Source organism: Bos taurus, chromosome 8, assembly GCF_002263795.3.
Source record: "Bos taurus isolate L1 Dominette 01449 registration number 42190680 breed Hereford chromosome 8, ARS-UCD2.0, whole genome shotgun sequence".
NCBI lineage: Eukaryota > Metazoa > Chordata > Mammalia > Artiodactyla > Bovidae > Bos > Bos taurus.
In genome coordinates, this window is record NC_037335.1 from 13994537 (window position 1) to 14018041 (window position 23505).

The following is a 23505-nucleotide window of genomic DNA, read 5'->3' on the forward strand; positions in this document are numbered from 1 at the left end:
CATCACCAGATGGTCAACACCAAAATAAGATTGATTATATTCTTTGCAGCCAAAGATGGAGAAGCTCTATACAGTCAGAAAAAACAAGTCCAGGAGCTGACTGTGGCTCAGATCATGAACTCCTTATTGCAAAATTCATACTGAAATTGAAAAGCAGGGAAAACCAGTAGACCATTCAGGTATGACCTAAATCAAATCCCTTATGATTGTACAGTGGACATGAGAAATAGATTTAAAAGACTATATCTGATAGATAGAGTGCCTGATGAACTATGGACTAAGGTTCATGACATTGTACAGACAGGGATCAAGACCATCCCCATGGAAAAGAAATGCAAAAAAGCAAAATGGCTGTCTGGGGAGGTCTTATAAATAGCTGTGAAAAGAAGAGAAGCGAAAAGCAAAGGAGAAAAGGAAAGATATAAGCATCTGAATGCAGAGTTCCAAAGAATAGCAAGAAGAGGTAAGAAAGCCTTCCTCAGTGATCAATGCAAAGACATAGAGGAAAACAACAGAATGGGAAAGATTAGAGATCTCTTTAAGAAAATTAGAGATACCAAGGGAACATTTCATGTAAAGATGGGCTCGATAAAGGACAGAAATGGTATGGACCTAACAGAAGCAGAAGATATTAAGAAGAGGTGGCAAGAATACACAGAAGAACTGTACAAAAAAGATCTTCATGACCAAGATAATCACGATGGTGTGATCACTGACCTACAGCCAGACATTCTGGAATGTGAAGTCAAGTGGGCCTTAGAAAGCATCACTACGAACAAAGCTAGTGGAGGTGATGGAATTCCACTTGAGCTATTTCAAATCCCGAAAGATGATGATGTGAAAGTGCTGCATTCAATATGCTAGCAAATTTGGAAAACTCAGCAGTGGCCACAGGACTGGAAAATGTCAGTTTTTATTCCAATCACAAAGAAAGATAATGCCAAAGAATGCTCAAACTACTGCCCAATTGCACTCATCTCACACGCTAGTAAAGTAATACTCAAAATTCTCCAAGCCAGGCTCCAACAATACGTGAACCGTGAACTTCCAGCTGTTTCAAGCTGGTTTTAAAAAAGGCAGAGGAACCAGAGACCAAATTGCCAACATCCGCTGGATCATGGAAAAAGCAAGAGACTTCCAGAAAAACATCTATTTCTGCTTTATTGACTATGCCAAAGCCTTTGACTGTGTGGATTACAATAAACTGTGGGAAATTCTGAAAGAGATGGGAATACCAGACCACTTGACCTGCCTCTTGAGAAATTTGTATGCAGGTCAGGAAGCAACAATTAGAACTGGACATGGAACAACACACTGGTTCCAAATAGGAAAAGGAGTACATCAAGGCTGTATATTGTCACCCTGTTTATTTAACTTATATGCAGAGAACATCATGAGAAATGCTGGGCTGGAAGAAGCACAAGCTGGAATCAAGATTGCCAGGAGAAATATCAATAACCTCAGATATGCAGATGACACCACCCTTATGGCAGAAAGTGATGAGGAACTAAAAAGCCTGTTGATGAAAGTAAAAGTGGAGAGTGAAAAAGTAGGCTTAAAACTCAACATTCAGAAAACGAAGATCATGGCATCCGGTCCCATCACTTCATGGGAAATAGATGGGGAAACAGTGGAAATAGTGTCAGACTTTATTTTTTGGGGCTCCAAAATCACTGCAGATGGTGACTGCAGCCATGAAATTAAAAGACGCTTACTCCTTGGAAGAAAAGTTATGACCAACCTAGATAGCATATTGAAAAGCAGAGACATTACTTTGCCAACAAAGGTCCATCTAGTCAAGGCTATGGTTTTTCCAGTGGTCACATATGGATGTGAGAGTTGGACTGTGAAGAAGGCTGAGCGCTGAAGAATTGATGCTTTTGAACTTGGTGTTGGAGAAGACTCTTGAGAGTCCCTTGGACTGCAAGGATGTCCAACCAGTCCATTCTAAAGGAGATCAGCCCTGGGATTTCTTTGGAAGGAATGATGCTAAAGCTGAAACTCCAGTACTTTGGCCACCACATGCGACGAGTTGACTCATTGGAAAAGACTCTGATGCTGGGAGGCATTGGGGGCAGGAGGAGAAGGGGATGACAGAGGATGAGATGGCTGGATGGCATCACCGACTCGATGGACATGAGTCTGAGTGAACTCCTGGAGTTTGTGATGGACAGGGAGGCCTGGCGTGCTGCGATTCATGGGGTCGCAAAGAGTCGGACAGGGCTGAGAGACTGAACTGAATTGAACTGAACTGAAAACTATAGCCTGGGATATACCTGAGTTTTTGCTAAAATACCAAAAAAGAAAAAAATATATATAGTTGAACATCAAAAAATTACTGCTAACCACAGCAAAGGAAGTGAAGTGAAGTTGCTCAGTCGTGTCTGACTCTTTGCGACCTCATGGACTATAGCCTACCAGGCTTCTCCATCCATGGGATTCTCCAGGCAAGAATACTGGAGTGGGTTACCATTTCCTTCCTTAGGGGATCTTCCGAACCCAGAGCCCGAGCCCGGGTCTCCTGCATTGGAGGCAGACGCTTTAACTTCTGAGCCACCAGGGAAGGCCAAGCACAGCAAAAGACATCTCAGTTAACTTTTAGTGCTTTTCCACATGTGGGAAGATCTAAGAGTCTGAAATCATTGAAACTATTCCTTAAATATGCATTTTAACTGTCTCTATCCTCATACTTTTTCACTATCCTCGATTCCCATCACAGCACATAGTTGGTGATGGCTGCATTGGTTGATGGCTTGATGGGGGGCAACATTTTCCTTTACTGAAAGGAAAAGCAACATTTTTTTTTTTTCTGTAGACAGAAAGCATATTTCGGATTTGTTTTGTCTTAGTAGCTTGGAAAACATTCTGTTCTTTTGGGTTTTTTTTCCTTCAACAAGATAAATATAGGCTAATTCACGTCATCAGATACACATTGCAGTCCACCCATTACCTCTTCTCAGCCTCTTCTGTGGTTATTAGTAAAGTTCAATTTCCAGTTACTTAATCTCCATCATATCATATTTGCTCCAAACAGCAAATATTTTGCTGCTGTGCTTTTCAAATAGCTGCTTGACAAGATACAATTCTAGTGTACTACTAGATTTTTGTTACATGTATAAAGTAGAGGCTGAGCAAAATAAACACAGAAGAAAGTACATTCTCAAAAAGTTGACCTTGTGAACCTTAGGTATAATAAAAAAGAGACACACCAAATTTTTTTCTCTCACAAATAGAATGTTTGGAAACATCACTGTGTTTCTATATAATGATTGACCAAACTGTATTTTGAATAAAGGCATGAATTTGACCTTGGACTTCTTACTTCATCTAAAAAATTATATTTAAATGCTACTAAATTGTCTAAAATAAGCTCAAAACTCAGCACAACCTGATAGTTCATCACAGCTTTATTTCTGTTCATGTTCTTTTGAGGATTGTGTATGTAAAAAGGAAAGGAAAGGAAAGGAAAGTGAAGTCGCTCAGTCATGTCCAACTCTTTGGGACCCCGTCGACTGTAGCCCACCAGGCTCCTCCGTCTGTGGGGTTCCCCAGGCAAGAATACTGGAGTGGGTTGCCATTTCCTTCTCCAGAGGATCTTCCCAACACAGGGATTGAACCCAGGTCTCCCGCATTGCAGGCAGACGGTTGAAGACATATGTAGAAATGTAGAAGTTTAACTCAAAATTTTGCTGCCTTAGAAACACAAACACATTACCCTTTCTGAACCAAATTGCTTGAGCTTTCAGAAGTAGGGGACAGTGCATCTCTTTGCCCTGCAGGGAGTAGTTCATCATTCCCACATAAGACATTTCGGAACATGGTTAGTGTGATAGACTCTAAATACTTAGTGCCCATCAGCTGTAGTGCTGTTGGGAGTAAGTTTTATAAATTTTCCTCAAAGACTGAAAGAGTTAACGTGCTCTGCAAAGAAGCTGAATTATTATCAAATAGAAAAATGATAGGACCCACACATTAGAAATTCATTTCACTACTAAACTGGTCCTTTTAGAAGATTACAATATAATTTTTCTCATTAAAGGCTCTTTGATATGGTTCAAAGAGGGTTTGTGTGAAGTTTCTTTTTTGCTAAGGATGGACTTGAATTTGAACAAACTGCAGGAGATAGTGAAGGGCAGGGAAGCCTGGCATGCTGCAGTCCATGGGGTCACAAAGGGTGGGACATGACTTAGGGACCGAACAACAAGGATGGAGAACTCTGCTCTTTGCAGTATAGTCTTTGATGCACGGTTTTGAATTTTAAAAGTAATTGCCTAAGGAATGGGGATGTGTGTTGTTTGCATATGAATTGCTGCCCTTCAACTATTCTAGTTTCATCAGCCAAGTACCAATTAACCAACAGTACTAATGTCCTTTCAATTAGTAAAGAAAGATTTCAGATGATTACATTTAAAGTAACAAATACAGCCCCAAACAGAGATCAAGTCCAAGTTTAAAGAAAAGAAAAAATAAAAGGATATTCTGAAGCCCTTCTTCTTAAACACTTGACCTTTTATATAGGAATATCAGTGATGAATTATATGAGAAAAGTCAGGTTACATAATCTGTAAGTTTTGTAGTTCTATAGAAATCAATCTTGAAGTAAGAGCGTTGTTAGGAGAATAATATGTTTAATCAAGTTAGAGATGTATATCATTTTATTTAAAATGTTTAGGGATGCATAATGCCTACTGCTAGTTCTTCAGATGTGTATTAAATTGGGAATTTACACCTGCTTTTTTGAACAAAGATTACAGGTTAAAATCTCAGAAGTGATTTCAGCCTGTTGAAGATGATATGCTGACACACCACAATATACTAAATTCTTTACAAAAGACACAAAGATGAATGAATCCCCAGGAATAAAACTTGTCTAAAGTTCACAAGCTGCTTCAAATTATGAGAACTTCAGTTGTTTACAGGACAAAAATAACACACTAAGAAGTTTATCTTGTTTCTCAGAACTTACCAGTCGGTAGAAATTTTGAACAAATGTTAAAGAGGTAATCTATTATACTAATGGTAAATATGAAAACTCAATTCATAATCCAATTAATAAAACCTTTACAATTTTAAGCTAATAGGTCAGCATTTGGCTAAATCAAAATTCTCAGAACACATTAAAATCCCCTGGAGGATCAAAAATACGAGTTTCCATTTCTGATAATTTATAGTTAACTCATTTTGAAATAATCCTCCTAGCAAAAACAATAAGAAAGTCTAAATAGAAAATGATCATTTGGAAATATATTAGTGTGAGCACAATTGTTGCAGGAAAATGGGATGCAAGAGGATGGTCTTGTCCTAGGTCTTCAGAGAGCCCCTGGGACGGGCTATCAAGTGATGTTCCTTGGCTTGATGCAGAAAAGAATTCAAGAGGGAGCCCACATGAAGGGAAAGCTGATTTAATCTGGGACATACACACTCCATAGATAGAGAGTAGGCTGTCTCAAAAGGCAAGGGGCCTGAGTGTGGGGCTGGTCAGTTTTTATGGATTGTGTAATTTCATAAACTGAGTAGGAGGATCACTGTTTGGCAGAGGGGGTGAGGATTTCCAGGAATTGGGTTACTGCCCATTTTGGCCTTTTATCCATTGACTTAGAATTGACATGGTGCATGTAGGTGTGTTGTTTAGCACATGCTAATGTATTGCAATGGGCATATCATGAGGCTCAAGGTCCACCAGAAGTCACATTTTCTGCCATCTCGGGCGTAGTTGTCTCTAACTGGTTTGTGTTGTGCCCTCAATGGTTATGTCATTCTGTTAAAAGTGGCACCCTGGCCCCTTCTCTCTTATCTCAGAAGCAAGCCAAAAGTAGAAGGGAGAGATAGGGGAGATTATCATTTAGGTTCATATTTCCCATTCTTTGTGTTTCACTTTGCTCACTACTGCAAAAATCTAGCCATGCAGGGAGATGTTGCTTTCTTAGTCACTGTTGTTACCTGAAGGAACTTGGATCTACTCACTAACTCACAGCAAAGCCAATCTACTGACACCAGGTTGTGGTGAAGGAAAGTACAGCTTTTATTTGCAAGACACCAAGCAAGGAGTATGGGTAGCACATGGTCAAAAGCCCCGACTCTCTGATGGCTTTCAGGGAAGAATTTTTAAAGACAGCACTTGGAGATGGGGCTTCAGAAGGTACGTAACTTTCTTCTGATTGGTTGGTGGTGAGGTAACAGGGTGGTGTTTCACTAATGTCAATACTGGCGTTCGGGTTCCAATCAGGTCCAGTGCCGCGGTCAGCATGTAGTAACCATCCTCTTAGAGGGTGGGAGGGTCTTAGATCCTGAAGAACAACTCAATATCTGTCAGATGGTTATGTATATACCAGTGAAGAGGAACTAGGATTCTGTTTTATTAATGAACTATTGTCTTTACTTTACTTGTGTCAGTTACAAATTGGCACTTGCCGTTCACCTCTGGAAGGATTAAATCGTGTGCTGCTGAAACTGCTGACCTTCGACATGTCCTAAAGTGAGTTCAAGGTGGAGATCAGATATTAGGCTCTCTGTGCTCTCAAAAAGTGGCAGAATGTGTTTTCAGACAGATATTTTCAGGAACTGATTTTATGAGCCCAGTTCTTTCATCTTCTCATATCTAGAAGAGCACTCAGTTCCTTCATGGTGACATTTGCTTCTAGTGACTAGCAAAAACTGCAAAATGTGTGCTTGATTGCATGAACTCCTTCTTCACTGAAATCACTTATGTACTGACCTTCCTCTGCCTGCCTCTTTGGAGCTGTTTCTCAGAGCTATCTGAGGGCTATCTCCCAGGCTGCAGTCCTCATTTTGCCCCAGATAAAACGTAGCTTGCAACTCTTACACTGTGCATTTCTTTAAGTCAGCATGTATTTGATTGCTTTTCCTTTGTTTCTATGTTTCCTCACTTCCCTAATTAGTAACTGCATTGATCTGTTATTTGAAACTCAAAGAAGGGCTAAGAGACTAAAGCATTATTTTACATATAGGAAATTGAGGACACTGAGGGACTTTTGTATTTGAAAGGTCCCCATAGGGTCCTGCTCATTTTCATTATGTCTACTATTTGTTTTAATGGATGCCACTGTGGTATGATGGTATGAGGGTGAAGATTGCATTTTATGGCTTTTATACCCTTATCAAATAGGATCTTGCATGGGATAAATTAAATACAAAGTCAACTATCTGTATCTCTTTGTTTATACACATGCATTGTGTGTGTGTGTGTGTGTTTTAAACTAAAGCAGCTAGGAACTCAAAGGATGAGTTAATTTTGTTGTCGTTGTTGTTCAGTCACTCAGTCACGTTCAATTCTTTGTGACTCCATGGACTGCAGCACTCCAGGCTTCCCTGTTTTTCACTATCTGCCAGAGTTTGCTCAATTTCATGTCCATTTAGTCAGTGATGTTATCTTACCATGTCATCCTCTGCTGCCTGCTTCTCCTCCTGCCCTCAATTTTTCCCCGCATCAGAGTCTTTTCCAGTGAGTCGGCTCTTCACATCAGGTGGCCAAAATATTGGAGCTTCAGCTTCATAATCAGTCCTTTCAATGCATATTCAGGACTGATTTCCTTTAGAATGGACTAGTTTTACCTCCTTGCAGTCCAATGGACTCTGAAGAATCTTCTCCAGCACAATTCAAAAGGATCAATTCTTCTGCACTCAACCTTCTTTATGGTCCAACTCTCATAGCTATACATTTTTCAAAAACTCATGGATTTATGTTTTTCTTTCACTCCCATAGAAACAGCATTCTTTGATAAAAGTTCAGTCTTGAAGCATTGCCTAACATTAATTTGCCATATTTTAAAAGACACTATAGTGCAGAACAAGAAATGGAAGTAAATATCACCAGTTTCGCTTTAGTATTTCCTTGTTAACATTAACTGATATCAATCGGGATGGGGTTGGGGGATGTCTTCTATATGGGTCATTTAGGTAGGTAAACATATGTTGTCATCTGCCCTGTACTTAAGTAGGAAACAGACATTTAATTTGGCCAGCACACTCTGCTAGAAGCAAAGGCCCTCAAAAGGAGTCTTTAATCCTATATTCAAATACTCCTCCTGATATCAAGAGCCCTATTGTGTCCAGTACCCTGGCAGGTTGCTTTTGTTCAGTATCTCCTTCTTCTAGAAAACAGACCTTTAATTTCATATTTAGAACCTACTAAGGAGAAGCTATTGAAGAGTATTTTAATGGTAGTTAACTCTCAGCATTCCCTCTGGGGGAGAAAAAAAAGGAAAAACAGAAAAATTGTATCCCAGTGACATGCTGCAGTTCTGCCTTATTTTTCCCACTTGGCAGGAGATTGCACAGCTCCTCTGCCTACTACCTTCACTTTCTTCACTCTCAGATCTGTAGAAATTCTCAGCATAATTGTCTTTTTGGTAACCTCTGAAGATTTCTTGGGTGTAATAGTCAAGGATCATAATTCTTCCCCATAAAACATAGACGATACAACTCCCTGGAAACAGAAAGAAATATGGATTGAAAATATACACAATGCTTTTATTAATGTTTACTTGTTGAAGGAATACAAGTTATCTCTCTTAATTTTTTCCTAGTTTCTATAGCATATTCAAAAGCAGAGACATTACTTAGCCAACAAAAGTTCGTCTAGTCAAGGCCATGGTTTTTCCTGTGGTCATGTATGGATGTGAGAGTTGGATTGTGAAGAAGGCTGAGCGCCGAAGAATTGATGCTTTTGAACTGTGATGTTGGAGAAGACTCTTGAGAGTCCCTTGGACTGCAAGGAGATCCGACCAGTCCATTCTGAAGGAGATCAGCCCTGGGATTTCTTTGGAAGGAATGATGCTAAAGCTGAAACTCCAGTACTTTGGCCACCTCATGTGAAGAGTTGACTCATTGGAAAAGACTCTGATGCTGGGAGGGATTGGGGGCAGGAGGAGAAGGGAACAACAGAGGATGAGATGGCTGGATGGCATCACTGACTTGATGAACGTGAGTCTGAGTGAATTCCAGGAGTTGGTGATGGACAGGGAAGCCTGGTGTGCTGCGATTCATGGGGTCGCAAAGAGTCGGACACGACTGAGCAACTGATCTTATCTGATATATTTCTTTAGCTTCCCTGGGAGCTCAGACAGTAAAGAATCTGCCCGTAATGCCAGAGATCCAGATTTGATCCCTGGGTCAGGAAGATGCCCTGGAGAAGGGAATGGCAACCCACTCCAGTATTCTTGCCTGGAGAATTTCATGGACAGAGGAGCCTGATAGGCTACAGTCCATGGGGTCACAAAGAGTCAGACACAACCGACTAACAGTTTTCACTTTCAGATATTCCTTGGTACATTTAAAAACATAATTTTCTTCCTAGGAGTCTTGTATAATCCTTTAAATTGTGGTCCATCTTAACATGGTATCTTAGTGTAGTGTAATAAAGGTTCATCTATGCATAACAGCTGGCTTTTGCACATATTTTTGTCTTTATGTAGGCATACAGTGATAAATACTAACATTTTTTTGTCTAAATGTAAAATAATTTTAAATTAGTAGAAATATTTTTACATATCAGATAATAAATATTGTGTTATAACTTAATTGCCAGCATTTTTTTGTTTCTTATTAACACTTAAAATGACATCTTCCAACCAACTTAGGCTTCAATTCAGAAAAATGTAGCACCTCTGATCTTGCTGCTCATTGGCAATTAACACACAATTCTCACTGTCCTCCCCACCCCCACATCTGTGTACCAACACCGTTTGCCCTGCCTGGAAGGCTTCTTTGCCCTCTGCCTTCACCTTGTGTTTGACCAGTACAAGCAATATTCAGAAGGTCTTAGAGTGGGAGGAGAAGAGGAGGGGAGATGGTTATTCCCGTACCTCCTATTTTTTACTTTGCTACAGATCTGGCAAAGGCTTTATCTCTCTATGGCCCTAAGGTTTGTCTCAGTGGACATGAATCTGAGCAAACTCCAGGAAATAGGGCAGCCTGGAGTGCTGCAGTCCACAGGGTCACAAAGCGTCAGAAAGGATGTAGCGTGGAACAGCAACAGAAGGTTTGTGTAGTAGTCCGTGGGTCAAGTTTTCACTGGACTCCGGGAATTCTGTTTACGTCTTTTTTCCCTTCAGGATTAGATGTAATGTATTTCCTTCTGTCTCAGTGATATCACGTATGCCTTTGCCCACCATTTCAGAATTCATGCCTTGCAGTTTCAGAATCCATGTTGATCTCTTAAATCTGCTCAAACCTTTGCAAATAGACCCTTCATTGATCTCTTTTCAATTAACCCATCCTAAGTGTATCATCTCTCTCGTGGTAGAACCCCAACTGACACACAACCCAGTTTTTTCTGTGCATTATTTTTTTTTAATATCAGCTGAAATTAGCCTATTAATGTTAACTTTAGTTTTGGTATATGCTTTGTGTCAGTAAATACTCAGAAATTAGGTTGACTGGTAGTTTACACTTGGTACTTTGTAATGCTTAGGCATAAGGGTTATGCTGTGGTTACAAACTTGGATGTGTTTTTCCTTTTTCTGTGCTATAAAACAATTTAGTTATCATGTGATAACATTTTTACTTTACGTTGTTTAATATACGCTTTGCTGTATTTAGTCGCTCAGCAGTGTCCAATTCTACAATCTCATGGACTGTATAGCCTCCCAGGCTCCTCTGTCCATGGGAATTCTTCAGGCAAGAATACTGGAGTGAGTTGTACGCATTCCTCCAGAGGATCTTCCCAACCCCAGGGGTCAAACCCAGGTCTCCTGCATTGCAGACAGATTCTTTACTGTCTGAGCCACCTAGAATACTGGAGTGGATAACCTATGCCTTCTCCAGGGGTAGTGTATGTTATGTTATATTAAAATCTGAATGTAATGACTTATGGAACCATGTCATCTTGGAGTATCGACCAACAGGGCCTTAATATTCCCTTTAGCTTACCTACCCTTGAGATAGGATTCTGACTCAAGCTATCTGCCTCTCTTTTCTTGGAACATTTATTTTAGAAAATTTATAATTGCAAATTCTGACTCTGCTCTGTGAGCTATAAATCATTTAAAAGTCTCTTGGCAGTTTTACAACCCAGGAATGTCTTTCTCAATGACCTAGAGCTATCCCAGTGAAACATAATCATCAGGCTTAAGAGCACCCTAATCTCCCAGTCCCAATGGAAGAGTAAGAGCCTACCTCCAAGTTGTAAAACTTCCTCCAGCCATGAAGACAGGAGAAAATTTAGTTTTTATAGTAAGACCAGTTAGCAAATAAAGGTGGCATAAAATCTCCCTCACTTCATCTCATAAACCCCTTGTTACAGCAGAATTGAGTTGAGAATTCAGTTCTCTTCCTTGTTTGAACAGGCTCTTGAACTCACCCTAGGCTTTTCATGTATGGCCAGTACAATTGTCACTTTAGACAGTATCTTTTTCATATTTCTCATTTTTATATACCACTATTAGTTTGAGGATGACATGGATGGCATCACTGACTTAGTGGACACAAGTTGGAGAAATCTCTAGGAGATAGTGAAGGATAGGGAAGCCTGGCATCCTGCAGCCCCTGGGGTTGCAAAGAGTCAGACATGACCAAGCAACTAAACAATAACAATATTAATTTATATTTTTTCAAGAATCACTTCTTAGTTCTGTTGCGCTTCTCTTTCCATTTCAAAATGTCTGCTATCTTTATTTTATCAGAATCACCCGGGGAGTGTTTTTTATTTAATTTATTCATTTTTTGACTGCAGAGTCTTCATTTATGCACTGGCTTTCTGTAATTGCAGAGAGCAGGGGCTACTCTTTAGTTGCTGTGCTCAGGCTTCTCTTGTTGTGGAGCCCGATCTCTAGGTGCTCCTGCAGCCTTTGTATCACAGAGGCTTAGTTGCCCTCCAGCTTGAGAGTTCTTAGTTCCTGACCAGGAACTAAACCTGTGTCCCCTGTACTGGCAGGCAGTTTCTCAACCACTGAGCACGGAAGTCCCTCTGCTTTCTTTCATGAAGTATAATCCTTATATTTTTTTAGTATTTTTCTTATGTTATCGAATATGTCCTTTATTGTTTTCATTTTTCCTTTTGTGAGTAATGATGGGTTTTTATGATGGTTAATTCCCCTCAGTAAAATTGTCATCAATTTTATATTTTTAAATATAGTAGTCATTATTTGAAAAGTAAATTTTGATTACGTCTTTTATCCAAGAATTTTTTAGGAAATAATTGAATAATTTCCATTTCTCCAGGTATTTTTTTAATTGTTATATTTACAATTTCTTTATAGTTGTAAATGCAGCATTAGCAGACAGTAATTAACTACAATGTCTATTTTTTTTGTTTTATCACTTCTAAGAGCTTTTATGCAATAGATAAGACAGCAGTGTTGGCTTTGATTTTCAGAGGACTCAGTAATAATATTTGTTTTTCATAAAAAAAAAAAGGATAAAAGGACAGCCATCATTTAATAAGCTTGCCACTAAGCCAATTCCCATCTGCCTATTAGTATGGATGCCAATAGCACACAAATTTTAATCTTTGAAAGGATTTCATAAAGAAAAATCTAGAATTACAATGGACACTTGGAGAAATTTTTGACAACAAGATGTTTCATTTTAGACAACTTAGCTCAAAAAGGAGAAGACAGATTGTATATTTGTTTGTCTAAAAAGAATTTATATGAGCGTTCACTTACTTAAATGAGCTATAATGACGTGTGTGTGTGCGTGTGCATACACGTGTATGTGTACTCAAAAGAGGATTCTTGCATCTAATCTTTCCCTTGAGAATAGTAATTTCATATTTGTCTGAAACTGGCTTCTTCAAAACTTCCTCTTTTTATTCTTTTTATTTTGTTCCTTTTCCTGTCCTCTCTCTTGGGGATTTTTGATATCAGTTAATCAAAAACTGTTATGTGTTCACTCTAAAAATATCCAGTCTAGATATATATTGTCTTCAAAAAGAAAAAAAAAGTAAAGAAAAATTACTAAACTGAAATTATTTTGCTTAAAATATGTGTTTTTTTTTTTTTTTTTTTTTTAAAGCCCTATAACTTGGAAATGTAGAACAGTGGCCTTGCTCAAAATCTTAGGGAAAATATGGTCTCTAGTTCCACAAATGAAGAAGAAAGCTTAAGTATGATTTAAAATTCTTTAAAATTCAGTTTTCTAAACACATAAGCTTGTAAATTGTCTTACAAATAAGTACATGTAATATTACTGTTAAGTCAATAACAGAAGTCAAGTAATGGGCATGTCTTTTTCCATGTTTTAGTACATAAATTAATAGCAACAGAATTGCTGGTTTATACAAGAGTATGTCTAAACTTCTCATATAAATTTTTGGAAAGTTCCAACATTTGTTTTTGAGTTAAAGAAGCTATCATTGTTCTCATAGTAGTTTAAGCTTTCAAATTACTAAATGGTGTAGAAAGAAATTAGTTTGTAATAATTGGATATCTCTTAAAGTGTTAAATCCCATAAATTTTAATAATACTGGGAATAACAAGAGAATAATGTATTGACTTTAATTACAATTTCAAAATTCTTAATTAAATTTAAAACCTTAGACTAACATTAAGGTTTTTTAATAAATAATCTTTGGTTTCTTGGATAATTTGAGGGCAAGGAAAAATAGAAGTTTTGGTCATTAAGCATAATTTACCTTGTTTACTTTTACCATATAGAATGTGAAAATGCCTTTGCAAAATGTTATCACCTTTATTTATCTTTTTTTTGCTACAATGGAATTGTTGAAGGTTATAAGAAATACCTGCTCATAAAGATGAAGAGTTTATGGATTTGTAATTTAGTTGTCACTGTGTTTGTGTCTGTAGGGAACAAAAATTGGTTACTTTGGTTCAGATGATAATTAATATAAATAATTGAGATTATATCAAGTATGAAACAAGAATGATATTAATATGGACTTTCTTGAAATGGCCCAGTTAATAGATTTTTTTTCTGTCTTTTTATAAAGAGATTAAAATGATTAATAAAAGAAAGTAAGCTTTGATATTCTCCAAATTTTAATAAACACAAAGCTATTTTCAGAATTGTTTCCCAAAACATAGTTCCATTATCACAATTTATATGCATAATTAGCCTTCTCATGTGAAAGGAAAAATGTTCATACTGAAATCCAAAGACTAGGTACTATTTACCTATTAATTCCTGTTTTCAGATTTATTATACTTGTTACTCAGGTATAAAAAGTGACATTTGGTGATATATTGGCTTATGATATATGCTATAAGATTTGATTGATTTTAATTTGATTCAAAAGCCTTTTCGGTGTTCTGTATTTAGGTTTTTATTCAAGAATAATTAACGACTATATTCTTAGAAATTAGTTGAATGTCATTCCTAAAATAAGGATTCTACCATCTGTTTTATAAAATGTAAAGACTCTTTTGATGATGAATACCAGATGGGTGAAAGCCTTGAGCAAGTGAAGGCTGTCACCAAGGGCCGCACAGAGGGGTGACCTGGGGATGAGGTCGCAGTGAGCAACTTACCTGTTAGGCATTTTCACTCAGAATTCTTCAGACTTTCTCTCTGGTACATGTCCCATCTGCCAACCTCAGAATTTTGGGAAAGATATATGAAAGTGGGACATAGCTGTTTGAATGCTAGCAAATGGGGATTTTATACAGTTGTTATCATTCACCCGAACATGAATGCATCGTAATTGTTTATTTGGTTTCTGGATGGCTAGAAAGTTTGCTCAGTCAAAAGACAGCTATCTCAGTGTAAGCTGAAAACTTCAAAACATTAAGACTGTTTACACCTTGGCTTATCTAACTTAAATACTCAATACCGAAGACACTCATGTTATATTTTTATATTTAAAAACAGCTTTGCAAGACACCAGGAATGTCATTCTTCCTAAATTTCTCAGGTATCCTTCAGGGTTCTGGCCTGAGCGATGAAAATTAGCAGACTAAATATAGAGACTGTCTCCTTTTGTTCTCTGGAAGCATTTGTTCTTTTACACTCTAAGTGTATTATAAACAGAGGTATGCTTCAGATTTCATAGTGAGATGAATCCCTGAGCCATTTTATTTTTTTTAATGTTCACAATAGAAATGGTTCTAAATGAGGGCCCTTCCTCTTCTTGCCTCTGAGATTTGCTTTCACTAGGGAGGCAAGATTTCTCTCTTTCTCAAGTGGAGAGGAGTGTAAGTGTATACCAGTCCTCATAAAAACTCATAATTTGAGTTTTCTCTCCTGTGTTAAAGAAAAGCACTTTCTGTACATGTGTGGATAACCATTTGCCTCTCATCACATACTTCTGAGAGTCGGATACAGGAAACTGATATGGTTATTTGCTGTCAATAATAGTCTGATTTTACTCTGGAACTTTCATGCTTGCTTTCAGAATAATATAAATAGACTAAGTATTAGCATTTTATCCAATTCTCATCATCTACAAACACCTTTGTTTTTATAATCTATAATCAACAATAAAAATTGGGAGAATAAAAGATACTTAAAAGCTTTCACAATTATCTAATGTATTATTATAAAGTTTTAAAGCTCTGTATGGTAAAAAAATCTGCTTGTGAATGCAGGAAAACACCAGATAAAAGATTCCATCCCTGGGTCAGGAAGATCCCCTGGAGAAGGAAACAGCAACCCACTCCAGTACTTACATGGAAAATCCCATGGATAGAAGAACCTTGCAGGCTACAGTCCATAGTGTCACAAAGGAGTTGGGCACAACTTAATGACTGAGCATCCACACACCCATACAACCAAATTTATTACTAATAAGTTCAAAAGGATAAATGTGGACTCCTTGTGTGACCTTTAGCCAAGAACTGGAAATAACTATTAATTAAGGCTCCTTTTTAATCTTACTAGAAGAATCCTCATAGATTCTGTTAATACAAACATTTGCACTGAAAATCTATGGAATTAACACTTAGATTCATCATTCTAGTTAAAAAAATTGACCCTTGAGTTCATATCTCTTAGTTAAAAAAATTGTGTTTTGCATTTCCTAGAGTTCAGTGCTGACAAGGCATCCCAGTAATAAAGATTCTTAAGAATATTGACTCAAGTAGCATGATCCTCGGAGAAGGCGATGGTACCCCACTCCAGTACTCTTGCCTGGAAAATCCCATGGATGGAGGAGCCTGGTGGGCTGCAGTCCATGGGGTTGCTAAGAGTCGGACATGACTGAGCAACTTCACTTTCACTTTCCACTTTCATGCATTAGAGAAGGAAATGGCAACCCATTCCAGTGTTCTTGCCTGGAGAATCCCAGGGACAGGGGAGCCTGGTGGGCTGCCGTCTATGGGGTTGCACAGAGTTGGACATGACTGAAGCAACTTAGCAGCAGCATGATTCTAAGACCAGCACCTTCCACATGTCAGGAGCCAATGATTGCTACACCTTAAAAAAACCCTCATTTCCCTTTCCCCCTAATTCCTTTCCCCTTTCTATTAATTTGCAATTCCACTTATTGTGAGTTGTTTTCATGTTGCAACATTCAAATAGGTTTGAGTTAATGGCCTTTTATTAGTTTCACTTCTTCATCTTTTGCAAATTCATTTTCAAAGTAGAAAGTCTCTTCCATGCTCTTTTGGAATTAAACAAGTATGTCAGGAAGTAATACTTAATTTTTGAGACTCCATCTATTTCTAATATATTTATTGCATGAGAATGCCACTTTTTATATTAACACTCTAAGAATTATACTAGATATATTACAAGGGAGATCCTCTCCATTTCTTCATACAGATTATATGCATCTTCAACAAGAGCTAAGAAAATAACCAGAAAAGTTATGATTTTAAAGAATTTTAATTATCTCATTAAATGTTAATGTATTAATTTGAAACAAGTTGTACAAATCGTTATTGCAGAGTGATTTAACAGGGGCATTATACCGGTTAATATCTGCACCATTTACAGCAGAGAGAGTTTTTAAAAAGCAATTTTCCCTGAGGCAAAGAATTCTGTGCAAATGCATGAAACTCCAAAGATCCATGTATAAGCTTCCTTGTGACATTTTTTTTTTCACTTTCATTATTTGGAAAAGCAGGAAAAATTAACAGATGATCAATTCTTTATGTGTTTGTTTAGAGTTAGAATATACATGTAATGCTGTTATTTTCAATTAATTTCTTAGAAAAGGATCAGAGTTCATTAATAGCATAACTGAATTAAGACATCTAATTACTTTAATCAGTTGGACCATAGCCTGATTTAGCCTATTAATAACACAATTATATTTCCGTGTTGATTTTGGAGTATTAAAGTCACTATCAAGCTTCTCTTGGTCCAAGCTCTGACAATCTTTGTTGAATCTTGCCCTCATTTTAGATGATAATTCCACATGGATGTGTATTTTGGGCTTGTGAATATATATACCATTTCTTTTACTATCTTCAGAAAATGTTACTTTTTAGTACTGTCAAAAATCTAAAATAGTATGAACATGGTTAATCTGACTTTTTGATTCTTGAGTAGACCTCTACAATGTATCACTTTTATTAAGAATGAATGTAAGTAGAATAAATCAGTAATGTTTTTTTTTATTTTATTTTATTTTTAAACTTGTAATGTTTTTTGTTAATTTATTATTCAAACAGTTTTTATTGGGTGCTTGCTGTATGTTGAGTTTCCCTAATGGCTCAGATGATAAAAAATCTGCCTGCGGTGCAGGAGACCAAAGTTGCAGGCAGATTCTTTACCATTTGAGCCATCCGGGTCAGAAAGATTCCCTGGAGGAGGAAATGGCAACCTACTCCAGTATTCCTGCCTGGAGAATTCTATGAACAGAGAAGACTGCTGGGCTACAGTCCATGGGATTGCAAAGAGTCAGACATATCCAAGTTAATAACACTTTGTTGTATATTAGACACAAAGAATATTTAAAAATGAACAGCATTTACATCCTGCATGTTATCATGTTCACAGAAATGTCCAATGAAAATATGAAATAGGAAAATGAGTTGAGGATCAAATTTTTAGTTTACAAACTTGTACCTATGGAGAATATTGATATATCTCAACTACTTGTAACAAGCAAGTTATGTTTTGGGTATTTTCCTTGGAATCTCTTGGTAATATCATTAACTTGATTGAAATCTGACCTGAAAGCTCCTTTGTAGAATTATAAATATTTCATTCTTTTGCAGGATGGACACTCACCCCAACTTAATATGTTGACACTGAAGACACTTCACACACCAAGAGAGTTGACAGAAAATCTTCACACAAAGGACTCTTGAGGAAATCAGTTTGTGGAAACAGGTAGGAAGTGGCTTGGGCAAAGCAAAGGGAGTGGGTTTATAGTTGTTAAGGGGTATAACTAAGGGAAAGTTCTCATACCTTGGCAGGAGACTAGTGAAATTTAAAATTCTCATCTGCTTCAAAGAAGAAAGTATGCACAGTCTCTTTTATCAGCCTATCCAGAGTGGGACAAAAGGGGGGAAATTTTGAGAGTTAAAAATAAGTCAACAAACATCAAAAATGTGGTCATCTGTAAAACATGCATTAGCCTATTTTTGAAAAAAAAAATACATTTTTCTTAAAAAAAAATCTATATAATAAGATAGAACTAGGATTTAAACTATTGTCTGCTTTAAGGAATCATGTGATTTTGAATGTCATTTTATATCTGTTAGATTCAGGAGTATTTTTTCTTTATCTTCTATAAAATTGAGCTAATACTTAATCTACATCATGACCTTAATCCTCATAGTAAGGATAAGACAGAGAGATTAGTCACTCAGTTCAGTTGCTCAGTCTTGTCCGACTCTTTGCGACCCCATGAATCGCAGCACTCCAGGCCTCCCTGTCCATCACCAACTCCTGGAGTTCACTCAGACTCACGTCCATCGAGTCAGTGATGCCATCCAGCCATCTCATCCTCTGTCATCCCCTTCTCCTCCTGCCCCCAATCCCTCCCAGCATCAGAGTCTTTTCCAATGAGTCAATTCTTCGCATGAGGTAGCCAAAGTACTGGAGTTTCAGCTTTAGCATCATTCCTTCCAAAGAAATCCCAGGGCTGATCTCCTTCAGAATGGAGTGGTTGGATCTCCTTGCAGTCTAAGGGACTCTCAAGAGTCTTCTCCAACACCACAGTTCAAAAGCATCAATTCTTTGGCCCTCAGCTTTCTTCACAGTCCAACTCTCACATCCATAGTAAGACAGAGAGATCAAGTGTTTGACAAATGTTTCACTTTGTATTTTATTCTTCTGAAATAATACTGGTAAGTATGACTCGATATTTATTTCCAAAGAAGATCCTTTGTAGGAACTCACTGAAGCTGAGTATCCCATGACTTATACTATGTGGGCTTCCAACTCTATGTCAGTGGAACTTTCTGAATGAAGTAGATCTCAATCTGGGTAGATGGTGCAGAATCTCATCACTGTCTTACTAGATATGGCTAGGTAGGGATACTTTTGAGACACTGGGAAATGCAAAGATTGCAGGAGAAAATGTTGATACTCAGTCCTTAGATGCTAGAACCTCCATGAATAGGTTTTGAGAATAACCAAGAAATACTACATCTTAGATGATGCCAGATCAACTCTTTTTAGTTACTGGTTTAGGAATGTATCTGAAGTAAAGAGTTTAAATATATGATTTCTTAATGAAATTTAAAGATGTATATTACTTTGTCATTATATAGACTTAAAAACTTTATAAATTTTAACTCCTAATTTAGAAAATAGTATATAGCAGACACAAAATGATACTGGAAAAATTATGATTTGTTATTTCAAAGACTTCTTTGTAATATCTGTCACATACTAGGATACAAATAGTATGTAACAAAATAGCCCAAGTAAAAGCACAAATAATATCAGGGAGACTGAAATACAAAATATGTATTTCAGCACCTATTCAGGGCACATCTTGTATACAGACAATCAATTTCACATTTTAAATTATTTATCATGGAAAATTAGTATAGAGTAAACAGCCTTCTTCCTTTCAATTATTTAAAACCAGAATGTTATATAAGCATTTCTTGAAAATGTTAAAAACTTAAAAAAATTTTTAATGTCTTTTTTCCATTTTATTAATATGTTCAAAAATAAACCAGTATATCAATCATGCTAGTCAAATATGCATGTAAATGACATAAATTGGACAGTGTGTTTGAAGAAATTAATCATTGCTAGTGTTTAAACTGTAAAGACTTTTTAAATGATTAGCATAGTTGCAGTCTAATTAACTGTAATTAATAAAATCAGTAATTAGTTTTGAAACAAGAGCAGTATATTTAAAAATATACATGGTATTCAATGTATATACTATTATTATGTTAAAATCAAGACCTTCCTGAAAAGGTCTACATAGGGAAAGAAAATGAAAAATATATATATATGTGACAAATAAAATACCAGTAATAGTCTACATATGAGGACAATTAGATTTTGTTTCAGGATGGGAAACTCTTATTTTTAACTGATAATTGTACATTTACTTTTTAAGAAACTAAAATACCAAAGAGAAATATGAATACTTTTTTTTTTGCATGATTTAGAACATGCCAGTGTCTTATTACCTATATTTATTGAGACTTTGATAATCTAACACTCCTCATATGTGCTCAACATATGCCAGCAAATAAGCCTCTTCCCACCAGTCTTTTGTACCTAAATGTCAGCCAGGTTCAGGATCTGGGAGGTAGTGAGGGCCTAGTAGCCAAAATACAGTTCTTAATGCAGGAAGGAGAAGATAGCTAAACAAATCTCCCAAGAATCCTTCACCCCAACCCTTATAGATGCTCACACACTCTATAAGGCAAATTTCTTTTTAACATTATTTTAGGTGGGGAAAAATGGAGGAATTTTAAACTTAATTTTCTGTAGACGTAGGGAGCTTGAAGGGACCATAGATGACTTTTACTTTCTACTATATATATGCATATATATACAGTATATACCTATATATATGCATATATATGGATATATACAGTATATATATATATGCATATATATGGATATATACAGTATATATATATATGTTTTATGTTAAAAATGCAATAGATATTATAAACATGGTATGTATCATTTCCATTATTCAAAAACAAAAATGGAAACATATTTTTAAAAGGTAGGAATAATTCCAATGGAATTTTACATGGAATGCCAATAGAGTCTCAAATAGAATTTGTGTACCATGTACATTGAAGTTATGGGTTTATCTGATATGATGACAGGGCTAAGTACAAAGTCGGTGAAAAACCCTGTTCTTAAAAAACAGTATAAATTATAGAATATGCAAGTATAACATATTTTATGCCTCCAAGTAATGAAAGTTTGAATATTCAAATTAGAGCTCAAAGAAATATGAAGTGTAATTAAGATATAAAAGAACAGAGTAAGAATATGATAATTATGTCCTTGTGGATATAGATCACATGAGATGGCAGAATGATTTGAACTCATAGAGTAGTTATTAAGTCAAAATTAACCAGAGGAGTAAAAAACACCTTGGAAATAGTAGAATAAGAGAAAGCAATAACAACTCAAGTTTATTGTAAAACAAATAGAATTGAAAGTGTTTGTAAACACTGTTGTCTTCTTTGGTCATATGAAAGAAATTACATCTATGGCTTTGTATGTATATATTTGTACATGCTAAATATATATCTATGTATCTTTCACTGGCTCAGTGGTAAAGAATTTGTCTGCAATGCAGGAGATGCAGATTCAATCCCTGGGTCAGGAAGATTCTCCTGGAGAAGGAAATGGCAACCCACTCCAGTATTCTTGCCTAGGGAATCCTATGGACAGAGAAGCCTGGGGGGCTACAATCCATTGGGTTGCAAAGGAGTTGGACAAAACTTAGCAACTAAACAACAACTTTCACAGTAAAATGTTTATTTTAATCAAATAGGATAGTAAATGTATAAATATATTAATGTGAAAACATCTACAAATTATTTATGAACACAGCATAAAGATGTCTAATCCTGATTTATAGTGTCTAATACGGTGAAGTTCTGAAGTATAAAAGTATACTACAGTATAAAAACATGAAGGATAAAAAGCCAAGTGTTAAAAGAAGCATGGATAATGAAATTATTCTATCAGGTAATCATTTATAGAAAATAAAAGTAGCATGTGTCTCTATAAGGAACTCACAGTAAAAATTTCTAGTCCAGATATTTTTGAGTTTGAGACATTGTGGAGAAAACTGTGAAGTTTGAGAAAGTTGAAAGAATTTACTCAGTTTGTGGGATAGACAAATGGAATCTGTCACTGGTTAAGCCTCAAGTAAGTATGTATACTAGAAATTATCGAGATGAGAATATTGAAATAATATTGCGTTTGCTGTTAGCTGAAGATATAGTTTACATTCATGTACCCATTGTTAAAAATGTATGGTTTATAGAGTACATAAACCATGCAGATGCTCAGTGAGCAAAAATAAACTACTTGCAAATTAAAATATGCACATTATTTAGCAAACAGATATGTATGTTTAAGTATGAATACTAAGTATGATTTTCGTGCTAAAACTTTAATATGTTTTTTTAATGCATTAACTTTTTAATATCTAAACTCTGATGACAATAGCAGTTAATCGTCCTAGTGCCAGTTCTCTTGCTTTAGTAAAATACATGTTTACTGATTCTTTTAATATTTAATTACTAAAAAATTTATAGCTTAATTGCTAATTAGGTCACTCATTCAACAGCATTATTCAGAACTTACTATATGCAGATATCAACTATAAATATAGCAATAAATGAAGTATAGGTGGTCTCAGTTACCACTGTCTTCCTATTTCAACTAAAACAAAACTCAATAGCCTCCAGTTGCATTAAAGTAACATGCAACTTTATAATGCCAGGTTTATTATTTTTAAGTTATAATTTCACCATTTCACAAATTTTTGACATTGCAGAACATATAAAAATTGGAAGTGATTATAAAATGAACATATTAGTGATAACAGAACTAAAATGCCTTTGAGATATTCTGTGCTAAAAAAGATATTGATATCTGGGATTCATAGATATCATTGCTCCATCATTGAATACAACTTCCAGCAAGCTAAACTTAACTGATAAGATATTCTTTGTGTTTTTCCTAAACAGTAGGCAAAAGAGAGCAAGGGTTTATTAACCTCTTTTTCATGGAGAAATGGTGTAAATCAGTACTAAAATTTTGTTAGAAGAGATAGCTGTGAGAAAGAGGAAATATTAAGTCAGCAGAGTTCAGTGCAAATGATAATTAAAACTCACTAGGCATTACTGAGTGCCAGGAAATATCCTTAAAAACTTTACCTCCCTAGAGTTGAGAATTATTAGCATCTCATTTTACAGATATAAACACTGAAGCACAGAGCGATGAGCTTACCCAAAATGACACAGAAGTCCAGCCAGAGACAGGATTTAAACATCAGCAGTTTGACCATCACATTTTTCTTTTCACACAGTCTTACAGTGACACTCAGATTGGAATCTGCTTCTCAGATCCCAGAAGGAAGGCCAGAGAAAATGTTCCCAATATATCGCCTTGCAGGCAAGTAGTCAATAGATGGTGAATTGTGCATCATAAAAAGATTAGATTAGCTGACCTCTAAAGTTCCTT